Below are 14,608 nucleotides of genomic sequence, written 5' to 3'. Positions count from 1 at the left end.
GGGCATCAGAACTCTTTACAGATGGTTGTGAGCCACCATGTGGTTGCTGGGAATTGAACTCATGAGCAGTCGGGTGCTCTTAACCGCTGAGCCATCTCTCCAGCCCTATCAGATTGATTTCTAAAGTGGTTGTACCAGCTTGTAGTCCCATTAGCAATGGAAGAGTGTTTCTCTTTCTCCACATCCTTGCCATCTTCTATTGTAACCTGTGTTTTTGATATTAGCCATTATGATTTGTGTGACATAGAATCTCAGGGCCATTTTGATTTGCATTTCCTTGATGACTTAGGATGTTGAACATTACCTTAAGTGTTTCTCAGTCATTCGAGATTCCTCAGTTGAGAATACTCTTTTTATTTCTGTACCCCATTTTCAATAGGGTTATTTGGTTCTCCAGAGTCTAATTTCTTCAATCCTTTATACATTGTATATTAACCCTCTATCAGATTTAGAATTGGTAAATATCTTTTCCCAATCTTTGTGGTGCCTCAGAAGATGGAAAGATCTCCCATGCTCATGGATCAGCTGGATTAATATAATAAAAATGGCCATCTTGCTGAAAGTAATCTACAGATTCAATGCAATCACCATCAAAATTCCAACTCTATTTTTCACATAGATAGACAGAGCAATTCTCAAATTGATTTGGAATAACAAAAAGACCCAGGATCATGAAAGCTATTCTCAACAATAAAAGAACTTCTGGGGAAATTACCATTCCTGACCTCCAGCTGTATTACAGAGCAATCAAGATAATAATAATAAAAAGAAAACCTGTATGGTGTTAATACAGAGATAGGCAGATAGATCAGTGAGATGGAATTGAAGATCCAGAAATAAACTCACACATCTATGGTCACTTTATCTTTGACAAAGATGCTAAAACCCTCCAGTGGAAAAATGACAGTATTTACAACAAATGATGCTGGTTCAACTGGCGATGAGCAGTTAGAAGGATGCAAATTGATTCATTTTTATCTCCTTGCTCAAAGCTCAAGTCCAAGTGGATTGAGGACCTCTACACAAAACCAGATTTGCTGAATCTGAAAGAAGAGAATGTCAGGAAAAACCTGGAACACATAGGCACAAGGAAAAAAATTTTGAACAGAACATCAGTGTCTCATGCTCTAAGATCTACAATTGACAAATGGAACTCATAAAATTGAAAAGCTTCTGTAAGGCAAAGGAGACTGTTAACAGCACAAAATGGTAACCAACAGATTGGGAAAAGATCTTTTCAAACTCAAACCTCATCATAAAGGGCTCCAATAGTCTGACCTTTGTTTTGTAAGTTGAGATGGTTCTTAGATCAGATTTTATCAACTACTCTAAACTTTATGGTTATCGTGTTGTAAATGAGATTGTTTTTTCATATTCTTTTATATATTTTTTGTCCCTTTGTTGAAAATTAGGAATCATTATGATGCGATGCCTTTTAGTGAGAGGTAAATTACCTCATTTTATCAGAGTAAACATAAAATCATCATTTGTGATCTACAGAACCATTTGCTGAAGGCAACAACTTGATGTTTATTGAACTTGGACTCATTTCTCTTGTCTCCTTGAGGTGGAACAATGTGACTAAAGGATCTGCACTACACCCGGTAAATAAAGGATTTCATCGTGGCATTGTGGCTGAATGCAGAAAAGAAATCCCTTATTGAATCAAATAAGCATTTCTATGATAATGATGACAGAGCAAATAAAGGAAACTTTGTTCTCACTATGTGTAGTATCAGCATTCTGCTAAACCTTTTTTTTTTCAAATATGAAGATGCAAGTTATAATATGGTATGTCTACTAAATGTTTTCAGTCTACCCAAGAATATAAACTCTCTTTCCTTGCAGGTGGAAGTTATTAATTTAACTTAGCTACTGATATCAAAGAAACCAGTTTCTTTGCTTTGGCTTCTGGTTTTTATTTCCTTTGAAAACTTTCATTCTATGAGAATCACCCATAGTGTAAGAGATATATTAAATTTCATTATCGTACAATGTGTCTGTGAGCCATTGTCATAGTGATCAATGTGAGTGTTCCTGTTCATTACAAAGGTGCTTTACCTCAACATGTTTACCAAAGGGACTTCATTGTAATAAATGCATTGCATATTGATAAATACAATGTTCTTTGGAATAAGCAGAGGAAGTACTCATGTGCAAATGCAGTGTTAGTAGGAATCACTGCTTAACATTCCTAGAAATTGCAGGAGTTCGTTAGAGTAATATCTGACATAGCTGTTTTAGGAAGAAGTGAAATGTGCTGTCTGAAATCTATTAAAGAAGATCTAACTATTCCAAGTATTCAGTTACATCAATAACTTGGATATTAAAACGCAACGTATTCAACCTATATGGTATAGATATTTTCTGTATTTTTATGATATACTCTTGCATAATTTGAACTATCACTATCATCAGTTATTGTATTCATAAAAAATACATTAAAATCTTTATCCTTTACATTGTTAAAGAACAACTGACTTCATTCTTTTTTTTTCTTGTTTTGGGTTTTTTGTTGTTGTTGTTTGTTTGTCTGTTTGTTCTTCCTCAATATTTTTGTGACTTTCACAATGTGAATTATTTCCATTGTTCATAGAATTGACTGACCATACAATATTTCATTCCATGAAAGTTTCACAGTATATTCACTGACCATAAACCCATAATATCTACCTTTGTCATGACCATAAAAATAACTGAAAATTTTCACTTTTTAAATCACTTGCTTGTTCATCATAAAAGGCCTTTCTTTCCTTCCTGGTCTGGGCTACTTTCATTCTCCTATTTCTCAGGTGAGTATAAGTCTGGCTAGGTCTGAAAGACCCCCTCCCAAAAAGGGAATTGTACAAGCCCAAGGCCCTCAACTATAGAAATAAAAAGTAAGTTTTTAGATATGTGGGACAAGCTGACCCATCATTTAGACGAAACAGACCAGAAAAGAAAACAAAATGCAGAAACCAGACTAAATTATGGGCACTGCTCCATGGGCCACCTGACAAGAAAAAGAAAAAGTCCCTGACCTCCCGGAAGCCCTGACCACCATGTACTTTTTGCTAACTCACTGTTATGATTATAACCAAAATAGGTAACATACACGTATGCCTCATTTACTCCACCAATCACATCCCTATAACCATACATCTGCTTCTGTAAGCCTGCTTCTGCTCCCAATACACTATAAAAACCTGTCCCTGGTTCTGCTAGGCGTGCCAGTCTTCCGAATTGACTGAGATGCCCACAGATACCTGTGTATCCTGATCAATAAAAATCCTCTTACAGATTGCAGCCTGTGGACTCGGTCTGGTCATTGGGCTTGAGGATCTCCCTCCTGAGGGAAGATTCTCTCTGAGAGTCTTACATATGGGGGCTCGTCCGGGATCGGAGATCCTCTGCCCAGAGACCACCGACCACCCACCGGGAGGTAAGCTGGCCAGTGTTTGTCTTGTCCTGTCTTGTCTTGCTTTGTGACTTGTTCTGTAAATGCTTAGTTACTTGGCTTGGGTCTAGACCGTTTGTATTTGGGCGGGCCAGAGAAGGAGCTGACGAGCTCGGACTTCTCCCCCGCAGCTCTGGAAGATGTTCCAAGGGTGTTTAGAGCCCGGTTTTTCGGGGCTCAGCCTGTATCGGAAGGATACGTGGTTTTGGGTTGGAGGAGAGAGGAGAGAGCCGGATCCACTGAAGGATCCGGACCCTTGTCGCCTCTGTCTGAATTTTTGGTTTCAGTTTGACACCGAAGCCACGCAGTGCGTCTGTCTGTCTGTCTGACTGTTGGAATTGTTTGTCTTCTTTGTGTCCTAATTTTCTTTGAACATCTGTGGAAATTGGTTATAGGATTCTTTGTCTTGGTCTTATTTGTCTGGGTTGTTTTCTGTGGTATTGTCCAGTGTCTTTTTGGCTTTTGTTTTGTTTTTCGACTTTGGATAGACAACTGTGTTTAAAATCTTGGACTGACGACTGTGTTTGAAATCATGAAACCGTTTGCTTTGTTTGTCAAGGAGTTTTACTTGGTCCTCTTGGTGCTTAACTTAAAAGTTAAAAATAATCTGCTTGAGAAAAATTGTTTTTTGCCGGGGAGTTTTATCTTTCTCTCTTGGGCCTCCTCCCCAGGGAAAGATGCCCCTCCCTTTGCTCCCCTTGTCCAGTCCAGCTGCTGTTAACAGTTGTGTATGAAGAACTCCAGGTTAGTGAGTGACCCTGCCTGAAGCAGGTATTAACAAGAACCTGAAAGCTTTACCTTGGATCCTGAAGAAAAATTCTCCCTGTTGCTTAAACATTCACAGCTTCTAAGGAAGGGACAGCACAGAGTAGGAAAATGTAGGGGTTGAGGGTGACAAGCATACAGGCCTGCTAGCAAGCTGCAGGCTGCGCGTGGGCAGTGGCGCAGCTCAGGCCAAGTCAGCGTAAGAGGAGTTTCAAGGTGATGAGGCCGGCCGGCTTTGACAACAAGAAGATAGCATAGAGTTAGTGGTTGTTTTATGAGACTTTTGGCCCTGAAAAAAAATAATTCCAGTTGCTGCCTTCAGTGACCAGACCTTCAACACTTGCTCACAGAAGGAGAGCGTTCATTAGGAGAAGTTCTTTAAGGGAGCCTGCCTTATCTGCTGGCCCTATTCCAAGAGAGGAGTTGATCTCCAACATTAAGTAACCTTCCCTGTTAGTCATCATTGACATGGAGAGTGCCTTTGATCCTATCCCCACAGCAGCCAGTTCCTGCCCCTGTGGTCAAAATGCCCCAGGTTGGGGGACAGAGAAGCCCCTGAGATAGTTTCGGAGGGAATCTACAACAAACTGTGATGAACTTTGTTTTGCCAGTCAAAATTTAGAATTCAGGCTTTGGCTGTGACCAAGGTCAGGATTAATGTTTTCTTTTCCATGGGCCTTTAGCCCACTGAGACAGTTTGGTAAAGGGCTGCTACTGGGGTCCTGAAAGTCCCAGGTGAACTGGTTACAATTCTTTTGTCAGCCACTTGGCATCTAACACCCAGGTCCTAACCATCTCTCCATCCTTTTGTTATTAGTTCTTAAGTCCAGAGAGATAGTCGGGGTAACAGATCAGCTCCCTCTCTGCTTGCCATTCTGTTTCACAGACACAAAGCTTGTGCTTATTTTTACAATGTCCTTTTTGTCCCAAAAAGTCCTCCTGGTTTAGCTGTGTGACTAAATGCTATTTGTCCTCTTCAGTGGACCTCTATTCTCAAGATTCTCTTGTTTTCTCACCATCCCATTTGAGATACTTGTTAGTAACTGTTACAGGTCTTCTTTACCACTGAGGAAAGACGGAATCCTACTGGAGGCCAGAAAGAATGTTCCAGACATGGATAGAAGACCCTCACTCCTGACTGTTGACTTGAATGCGCCTAAAGGTAGGGAGTGCTCCAGGTCTGCCGCCAGACTCCAAGGGTGGGTCTCTGAGGGGCTAGAAAATGCCCCACCAATCTAGCTAAGATAAGGAAAAGATATAAAGAGAGAAAGTTACAGAAATTTAAAGGGTTAAGCTAAGTTGCTGAGAGTTAGTATAAGTTACAGAGAAAATAAAGTTGAAGTGTAGTTACATAAGTGGACAGCATCCAATAGCTGTAGAGGAAGATGCAGAAGATATGAGAGAGAGACTGAGGAAGAGAAAGAGAAAAGAAGGTAAAAAGAACAGGAAGCTAAGGAAGAAAAGAAGAAGCTAGAGAGCTAAAGAGGGATAAAAGACAAGAGAGGAATATATACTGGCCACAGTAGTTAGGGAACCTAGGAAGACAGTACCTGACAACAGAAGAAAATTCCTAGCTAAAGATCAGTGTGCCTATCGCAAGGAAAAAGGACACTGGGTCAGGGACTGCCCCAGAAAGAACAAGAGGGGCCTCTCCAGCAGCCCGGAAGGCAAGCCTCTTGGTCCTAGAGTGCTGGCTATGCGCTAAGATAGAAGAAAAGCCTGCCCAGTTGTTTTGTGAATACGGGGCCCCAACACTCTGTGCTCCTACGCCCAAATGGGCTAGTGTCCAGCAAAAGACCTTGAGTACAGGGGACTACCGGCAACAAATGATACTCATGGACTACCCGAAGAACGATGGAGCTTGGCATGGGCCGGGTATCCCACTTGTTCCTTGTGATTCCAGACTGCCCCTACGAGTCTAAACCCTGCAACCCTGCTCCCGGACCCTGACCTAGACACCCCCCTTCATGACTGTCAGCAGGAGCTCACTAAAGCACAGGAGTGGCATAAAGATCTGACTGATCATCCAGCAGAGGGGGTAGATGTCATCTGGTTCATAGGAAAAAGATGGGCTGGGACAACAGTGGTAGATGGAAACAGAGTCATTTGGGCTCAGGCCCTACCAGAAGGCACCTCTACTCAGAGAACTTGCTCCCCTCACCAAAGCCCTTGAGCTGAGAAAGAGACTTAACATCTATGTGGACAGCACGTATGCCTTTGCTACAGCCCATCAGCAGAGGGGCCTGCTGACATCTGAGGGCAAGAAAAAAAAAAGAGATTCTGGCTCTGTTAAGGGACCTCCATGACCCAGCCAGGCCGAGGAAGAGACTCTGGTACACCTCAACGAGAAAGAAGATCCTGCTACAATTTTTACAGGCAGAGGCCATGGTAAAACAAATACATCAATGGACTCACTTAGGGGTAAGCAAACTCATCCAGACGTTTTCAAAAACTAAATATTATGTCACAGGTCTCAAGTATCTCGTGGAACAGATAGTGCACTGATGTATACCATGCCAAAAGGTAACTGTTTTCAGGAAAGTCGACTGTGGTAGGAGGCTCCGTGGGGAACGGCCTGGATACTACTGAGAAGTGGACTTCACAGAGATAAAACCAGAAAAATATGATTTCAAATGTCTCCTAGTGTTTATAGATATCTTTTCAGGAATAGACAAAAACTTTCCTCACCAAACAAGAGATGGCCTCAATAGTCATCAAGAAGATACTAGAAGAAATCTTCCCCCGATTTAGAATGCCCAAGGTAATCTGGTCAGACAACAGCCCTACTTTCGTTGCCAAGGTAAGCCAGGGTGTGGCCAAGTATTTAGAGGTTGATTGAAAATTACGTTATATTTACAGACCTCAAAGTTCAGGACAGGTAGAATAAATAAATAAAATTTTAAAAGAGACCCTGACCAAATTGACCACGGAGACTGGCACAGACTGGGTGACACTCCTTCCCTCTTGCTCTCTTCAGAGCAAGAAATACCCCTTCCAGATTCAGCATTACCCCCTTTGAGATCTTATATGGGGCCTCAGCTCCCCTGACTGTATTAGATGATGTTACTGAACCAGCATGTCATAATAATAATGATTTGTATGCCAGGCTAAAAGACCTACAGGTGATACAGAAAGAAATCTGCTCACAGCTGACAGCAGCCTATGCCCCGGAGACCCCGGAGACATGTCATCAGTTCCAGGTCAGAGACTACAGCTACACTGAGCCCAGACACTCGAGCCTCACTGGAAAGGACTGTACCTGGTGCTGCTGACCACCCTGACAGCCATCAATTCTCAGTCCTCACCAGCAGCGTACTAGCTGTTGGGGCTGAGAGCTGGGACCTAGAGGGACACTCAGATCTTCAAAAAGCTCCCTAGACTTAAGTGACTGGGAGGTTGCTATAATGCTCACTTGAGGAGTGTGTTTTATAAACAAGAATTTCATGTTTGCCTGTTTGCCCTGGGTTCCCTCGAACTAGGTATAAGGATAGGCTTGATTTTTATTGCAAATGATGTAACATTACATATGTTAGTACTCCTAACACTTCTTGGGACTGTGCCTCAGGGATCACAACCTATATAAGTTTAAAAGTTCTAAAAGACCTTGGTGTATAGGTTCAGATAGTGTCCAGATTAGACTCCTGATGCTAAAGACTTAATAAGACACAAAAGAGAGTTAAAAATTATTTAAGGCTATCCAGGTGCTACAAGGGCAGCACAAGGACATCTGCTGTTGCCCTACAATACAAGGCTTATAGAGAATTCAGAACTGCCATTGACTCAGATATAAAAAGTAAAAAAGACTTTTTAGCTGACCTCCAAGAATACCTAACCTCCCTCTCAGAGGTAGTCCTTCAAAATAAGAGAAGATTAGACCTGATATTCCTTAAAGAAAGAGTCTGTGTGCTACACTAAAAGAAGAATGTTGTTTCTATACAGATCAGACAAGAATAATAAGAGACATAGTCTTTCAGTCATTCAAACTTTTGTGCTGAGACAACAGTATCAGATGGTGAAACAACAAAAAACAGAGGTACCTTAACCAAGTTGAGTAGAAGATTCCACTCAAGGACAAAAAGAAAATGGGGGAATGAAAGACCCCCTCCAAAAAAGGGAATTGTACAAGCCCAAGGCCCTCAACTATAGAAATAAAAAGTAAGTTTTTAGATATGTGGAACAAGCTGACCCATCATTTAGACGAAACAGACCAGAAAAGAAAACAAAATGCAGAAACCAGACTAAATTATGGGCACTGCTCCATGGGCCACCTGACAAGAAAAAGAAAAAGTCCCTGACCCCCCGGAAGCCCTGACCACCATGTACTTTTTGCTAACTCACTGTTATGATTATAACCAAAATAGGTAACATACACGTATGCCTCATTTACTCCACCAATCACATCCCTATAACCATACATCTGCTTCTGTAAGCCTGCTTCTGCTCCCAATACACTATAAAAACCCGTCCCTGGTTCTGCTAGGCGCGCCAGTCTTCTGAATTGACGGAGATGCCCACAGATACCTGTGTATCCTGATCAATAAAAATCCTCTTACAGATTGCAGCCTGTGGACTCGGTCTGGTCATTGGGCTTGAAGATCTCCCTCCTGAGGGAAGATTCTCTCTGAGAGTCTTACAGGTCATAACAATTATTTTGTCTTACAACATATCAGTGTTAGCTCCTGGTTTTTGACAACATACCATTAATAAGTAAAAAAAAATTGTGACCATCTATCAGGGATGCTTCTTGGATGATTTCTAGATATAGGGAATTGCTTTGTAGTGTTCTTAAAATAACTCTTTTTAAGTGCAATATTTAGTAACTTCTTTTCCATACAAAATACAAACAGCTGAAAGAAGAAACTTCTTCTTGGCATGAATTGAGATGATGCATTAATTCCTTTGTATCTAAACACAGAATATTTCCTCTATCATCATCATCATCATGATGATCATCATCATCACCACAACCACCACCACCACCACCACCACCACCACTACCACCACCACCACCACCACCACCATACTGAATGCTGTGGTCCAGAGGAGTATTAAAACAAATCCCCTAGTCCCTAACTTTCCAACAATCATAAAAAGTAGATCATGACAAAACTATACAAGTATTATAATCCATAGCCAGAATAAAACACATACTGAATATATTGTCCAGTCTATATTAGTTTGTTAATGTGTACAGAACTACATGTATATCAGTCCATTAACCTATATTCACACAAACAAGTTTACTCCAGATAACAGTATATATTCACTCAGAGTGTTTTGATTTAAACTAGACATATTTAAGTTCACTATGGAAAATTGTATTTTTCTATTCTACTATCAAATGGTAAAAAAGAAAATCAGAGTTTGACTGTAGTTTACATATTAACAGACATGAAGAATTCAGCAAACATTTCACCATGTTTAGTTACCATGTGCAAAAACTTTTGTACAGTTTACGTAGATCTTGAATATATTTCTCTAGTTGGGAAGCAGGGTTGCTCTATGTTACTCTTACTTCATTACTCTCTCACATTTATAAACAAAAAATTGATGTGATATATTTAGTCAAGGATTGCATCTTTACGCTATTTCTCTACTTCATCGAACAGTACTTAGGGCAAAGTCAGCAGAAAGTAAATGTTCAGTGATTATGTATTTAAGAAAGCAACCAAGCATGGTCAGAAATGATTAGCAGTAAGACTGGATGCTGATGGACTATGGGCCATAAACACAGCTTACCAATACAAACATTTATGAAAGTAGACCATCCATTAGGAACTACTAATGAGGACAAAGAAAAATGTTCACAGTCTTGTAATCCATAATTCCAGTTTATCAATTGGGTTATATTCGAAGTTGAAATTGTTTGCATATGAAGCATTTTGAATGAGGTGACAGAAAGCACATTACCTGACCAGTGATCTCTTCTTGCAAAGATGACCTATCCTCTGTTGAATGTGCGAAGGGGTTTTTCTTGAAGTACTGTGTGAGATGCTTACCAATCTTCAGAGACCAGCTTTATCCCAGCTTTATCCCAACAGTTGTTAAGTAAAAATCTACTTCTGAGGACCTGATATATTTGGAACTATTTTTAGAGGGGAAACATGTCTCCACATCACATGCTCACCTATGAGCATGTTTGAAGCTTAGAAAATTATAAATGAAATAATTAAGTAATAATATAAAAGAAAACATTTAGAACGCCATTTATTATCACTAACTTAATTGCTTGGTAATTGTCAGCTGTTATGCTGATGATTTTTGATATGTTTATTTTTAAAGATTAAGAATTCTGTAATACATTTCAATTCATCATATAGAAGGGGTTTGAAGTGACCTTGTAGATCCAGATATGGAAGGCACTCAGATGAGTAAATGAGAATTAATGTTAGCCATTCCAAACTCTTTCATTGCCAACAGCTAAGAACGACTTGGTTACAGTGTGTCTAAAAACATAATGGCTATCATTTACTCAAGTAGGTTAGACTACACAGGTGCACTTGTACAAAATTTTATTCATCTGTTAAAGTCAGCTGCCTATTTTTCAATTTTCTATTTAAAAAAATTTAATGTACTGATTATGGTTTCTCCTCCCTCATGTCCTCTCAGGTAATCCAGAAATTACCATTCTCCCAACTTGAGGATTTCTTTTTGTCTCTCTTTAGAAAAGCAAACTTGTAAATAAACTAACAGGAATAGAACACAATGAATAAATAGAGAAAATAAAACAAGGAAAAATGAAAATGAGGTAAGGAAGAAAGCAGGAAGACAGGTTTTCTGGTTGTTTCTTCTAAGCCCAGGAAGAACCCTATTAAGCAACCTCAATTCAGTGCACAACTGTGGTGGTTTGAATGCTTGGCTCTAGTTGCACTGTTTGTAGGTGTGGCCTGGTTGGAGTAGGCATGGATGTTTTAGAGGAAGCAGGCAGTGAGACTACCCTCCTTGTTGTCTTGAAGTCAGTCTCTTAGTTGCCTCAGATCAAGATGTTGAACCCTCAGCTCCTTCCACAACACCATGTCTGCCTAGATGTTGCCATGCTTCCTGCCATGATGATAATTTACTGAGCTTTTGAACCTGTAAGCCAGTCTCAATTAAATATTGTCCTTTAGAATCGACTAAACAAAGGATAATTTCTGAAGTCTTAAATTGTTTCTTCAGTTTTTCATTGTAGGCCTATTCTGACAATACAGAATGAAAAGAACCTAATTAGTTGGCAGATTTTAGGAGTCTGGGTTGTTTGAACTATGTTGCTATCTTATTTATAGAGTTATTTGTATTAATTTTGTCCCTGCAGTCTGCTCACATTATTTCAAGGTTAATCCCTGAAATCCTTAATATTTCTGTGCAGAATAATTATTCTTGATTTCCCAGTTGTGGTCACACAAGTTGTGCCATTTCTAAACGTCTACTAGTATCACATTTCTTGGAGGGTATTAGTTAAGGGAAACAGCAAAGCTCGTAGTCTTTGATAGCATCATTCTTCACTTCAGAAAATATCTTCAATAATGAAACATTCTAATCTTTGAGCTTTACTTCAAATGAATCCTCTAAATAGAACATCATACATTTACTAAATTGGATTAATGATCTCCATTTATAGTTTACTCCATGACTTGGTTGTAAAAACATTTAATGTATACCAAATTTTAGATGAATTGTTTGGTTTTGAATTAGCAACAGATGACATGATTTTGGTTTCTTTTCTTAAGGAAGAGAAATAATACAATATCCATGTTGGGGATGAAGCCAAAGTTTGAAAATATTGCATAAGTTTCATATACGATTCACATAATTGCATTGTAGAATTATTTCGCATCATTTCATAACAAGGGATAAAAGTTTTAATGATTTTCAAATTATGTATGCCATAGATATTGTGTATTATTTGTAGTTTCTACTTTATTACTTGTACCACTGAAAAGTAGAAATTTTTTTGTTTATGGAGTTTTGTTTATGATGATAAGTTCATACACACACACACACAGACACAACTATGGATCTAAAACAAAGATAATAAGTGTAATAATATATATGCAATATATTTATATATATTTGATATATATAACATTCTTTTATAAGTGCTTCAGTATCATATTTTGAAAGACTTTTTTATTGGATTTTTTAATTTACATTTCAAATATTATTCCCTTTCCTAACTGGATCAAGCCCTGTGTCCTGCTAAGACTGAACCCCCAGTGAACTAGATTGTTGGGGGGAGGGTGGCAATTGGGGGAGGATGGGGAGGGGAACACCCATAAAGAAGGGGAGGGGGAGGGATTAGGGGGATGTTTGCCCGGAAACCGGGAAAGGGAATAACACTCGAAATGTATATAAGAAATACTCAAGTTAATAAAATAAAATAAAATAAAATAAAATAAAATAAAATAAAAAGGAATAGAATGACCGAGCAGAGTTGGGTTAGCAGAAGAAGTTAGCCTCAAGTTTGTGGAAGGGATGATATGATTGTCACAAACCATTTTTCTGATTGGTGATAACAAGGCACCATTGGTAGGGGAGAGAGAAGACCATTTGGCTACAGCAGAACGTCTGTCTGAGGGCAATAGAAGTGTGGTGCTCTGCATATATGAGGTTAAGGAGATGGGTACCAATTTGAGACAGACCTGCCATATTTCTTGCTTGTTTCTGATGAAATTCTAGATAAGTCACTAGTCACCCTTGCTTTTCCATCTATAAATTGGGCATGAGTTTATATGATGGCTACATAAAATTATTCAGTGTTTAGAATAGGCTATTCACTAATGACAGATTTATTGTCCAGAGAGATTCATTAAAATAAATATTTTATATCTAAAAAAACAGTATAAAAGCCCCCTCTCCCATTCCCCCTGTCCCTTCATCTATGAGGGTGTTCTCCCTTCCCAACCACTCCCTCTTCCCATATCCCACAGGAGGCCAGGTAGTAGTAACATTCAGCTACACTGTGGGGATTCAGCCTTGGCAGGACAACAAGGCTATCCTCAGCTACATATGCAGCCAGAGCCATGGGTCTGGCTATGTGTACTCTGGATAGTGGTTTATTCCCTGGGAGCTCCGCTTGGTTGGTATTCATGTTTGTATGGGGTTGTAAGCTCCTTCAGCTCCTCCAATCCCTGAAAGGAGTTTAGTAACCAAAAAAGTTATTAAAAGTAAGAATAATTGTGTAGTGACAATGAGTCCTAAGATTGTTTTGCATTTTTCTGCTAACTTACTGTAAAGATATTGCAGTGAATCATTATGTCAGTATATATGCATATATGAATACACACATACACACATACACACAGACAAACACACACACACATACACACACACACATACACACACACATACACACACACATTAAAATACATGAAAATACATGGACATTGGCAACATTTTTACCAGTACACTGAGAAACACTTGTGATGCTAGTTTAAACACTGCTAATGTACTGAGAGTAAGTACTCACAGTGTGATTAATTTCAATCTATCAACTTAATATTTATTAGTTTATAAAATCTCTTAAAGTTTCATTATTTGGTCCATGTAAGTTAACTGGTTATTACCACATACGTTTTTAAATTAGGATATCCATTTATGTACTATATGAGAAGTTAACTCACAGCTGAAATATACAAATTTACCAAAAAAATGCAGTTTTGTGCCTTCTACTTTTTAATTATGATATGATCCAAGAGATTTATAACTGACTCTGATATTAATTGTTCATATAGTAACAGGATGTCATTGCATAGAACATGAAGGCCCTCAGGAAATGATTAACAATCTGACACTATATGAATATGTTATATTTTGCAAGTATACAATGCAGCAAGGTTACAGAAAAAAACCAAATTGTAGACTTATATTATTGTTACTATAATGGTATCACTTCAACAAAACAAAACAAAAACAATAACAAAGAAAACAAAACAAAACAAAAAACAAAACAAATCAAACTTTTTCAGTTTACTTGTTTTTACCCTTTTTTTTGTAAATTCTAATTTGTAAGAGTCATAAAGGTGAAAATACAGATAGGGACACACTTGTTAATAGTGTAAAAAAGACTGTTGTTTTTATTCTTATCACTAAACAAAAGTCAATATACATGTAAAACATTAAAAAAATAACAGTAATGCTTCTACTCAAGAAGCAGACCAGGCTGACACAGGGTTGGGTTAAATGGATATTTAAGAAGATGAAGCAGGAGGAAGAGGGTGAGGAGGAAGAGAAATAGAAGGTGTTAGAAGGAGTCAGACAGTTGTGCCTGACTTACTATAAAGAGACTGCTTGCCCCCTCCTCTCTTTCTCTCTTGCTCTCTTGTTCCTGCTCTGTCCCCTTGCTCCTGCCCCCTGGTTCTCCCCATTCTGCTTGCCTCTCTTTCCATGTACTCATGTCTGGACTCTACTTCCCTCTTCTCTACTCTC

This window comes from Rattus norvegicus, chromosome 2, assembly GCF_036323735.1.
Source record: "Rattus norvegicus strain BN/NHsdMcwi chromosome 2, GRCr8, whole genome shotgun sequence".
In the NCBI taxonomy this organism is placed as follows: Eukaryota; Metazoa; Chordata; class Mammalia; order Rodentia; family Muridae; genus Rattus; species Rattus norvegicus.
The sequence above is the reverse complement of the archived record's forward strand: the minus strand, read 5'-3'. Positions refer to the sequence as shown.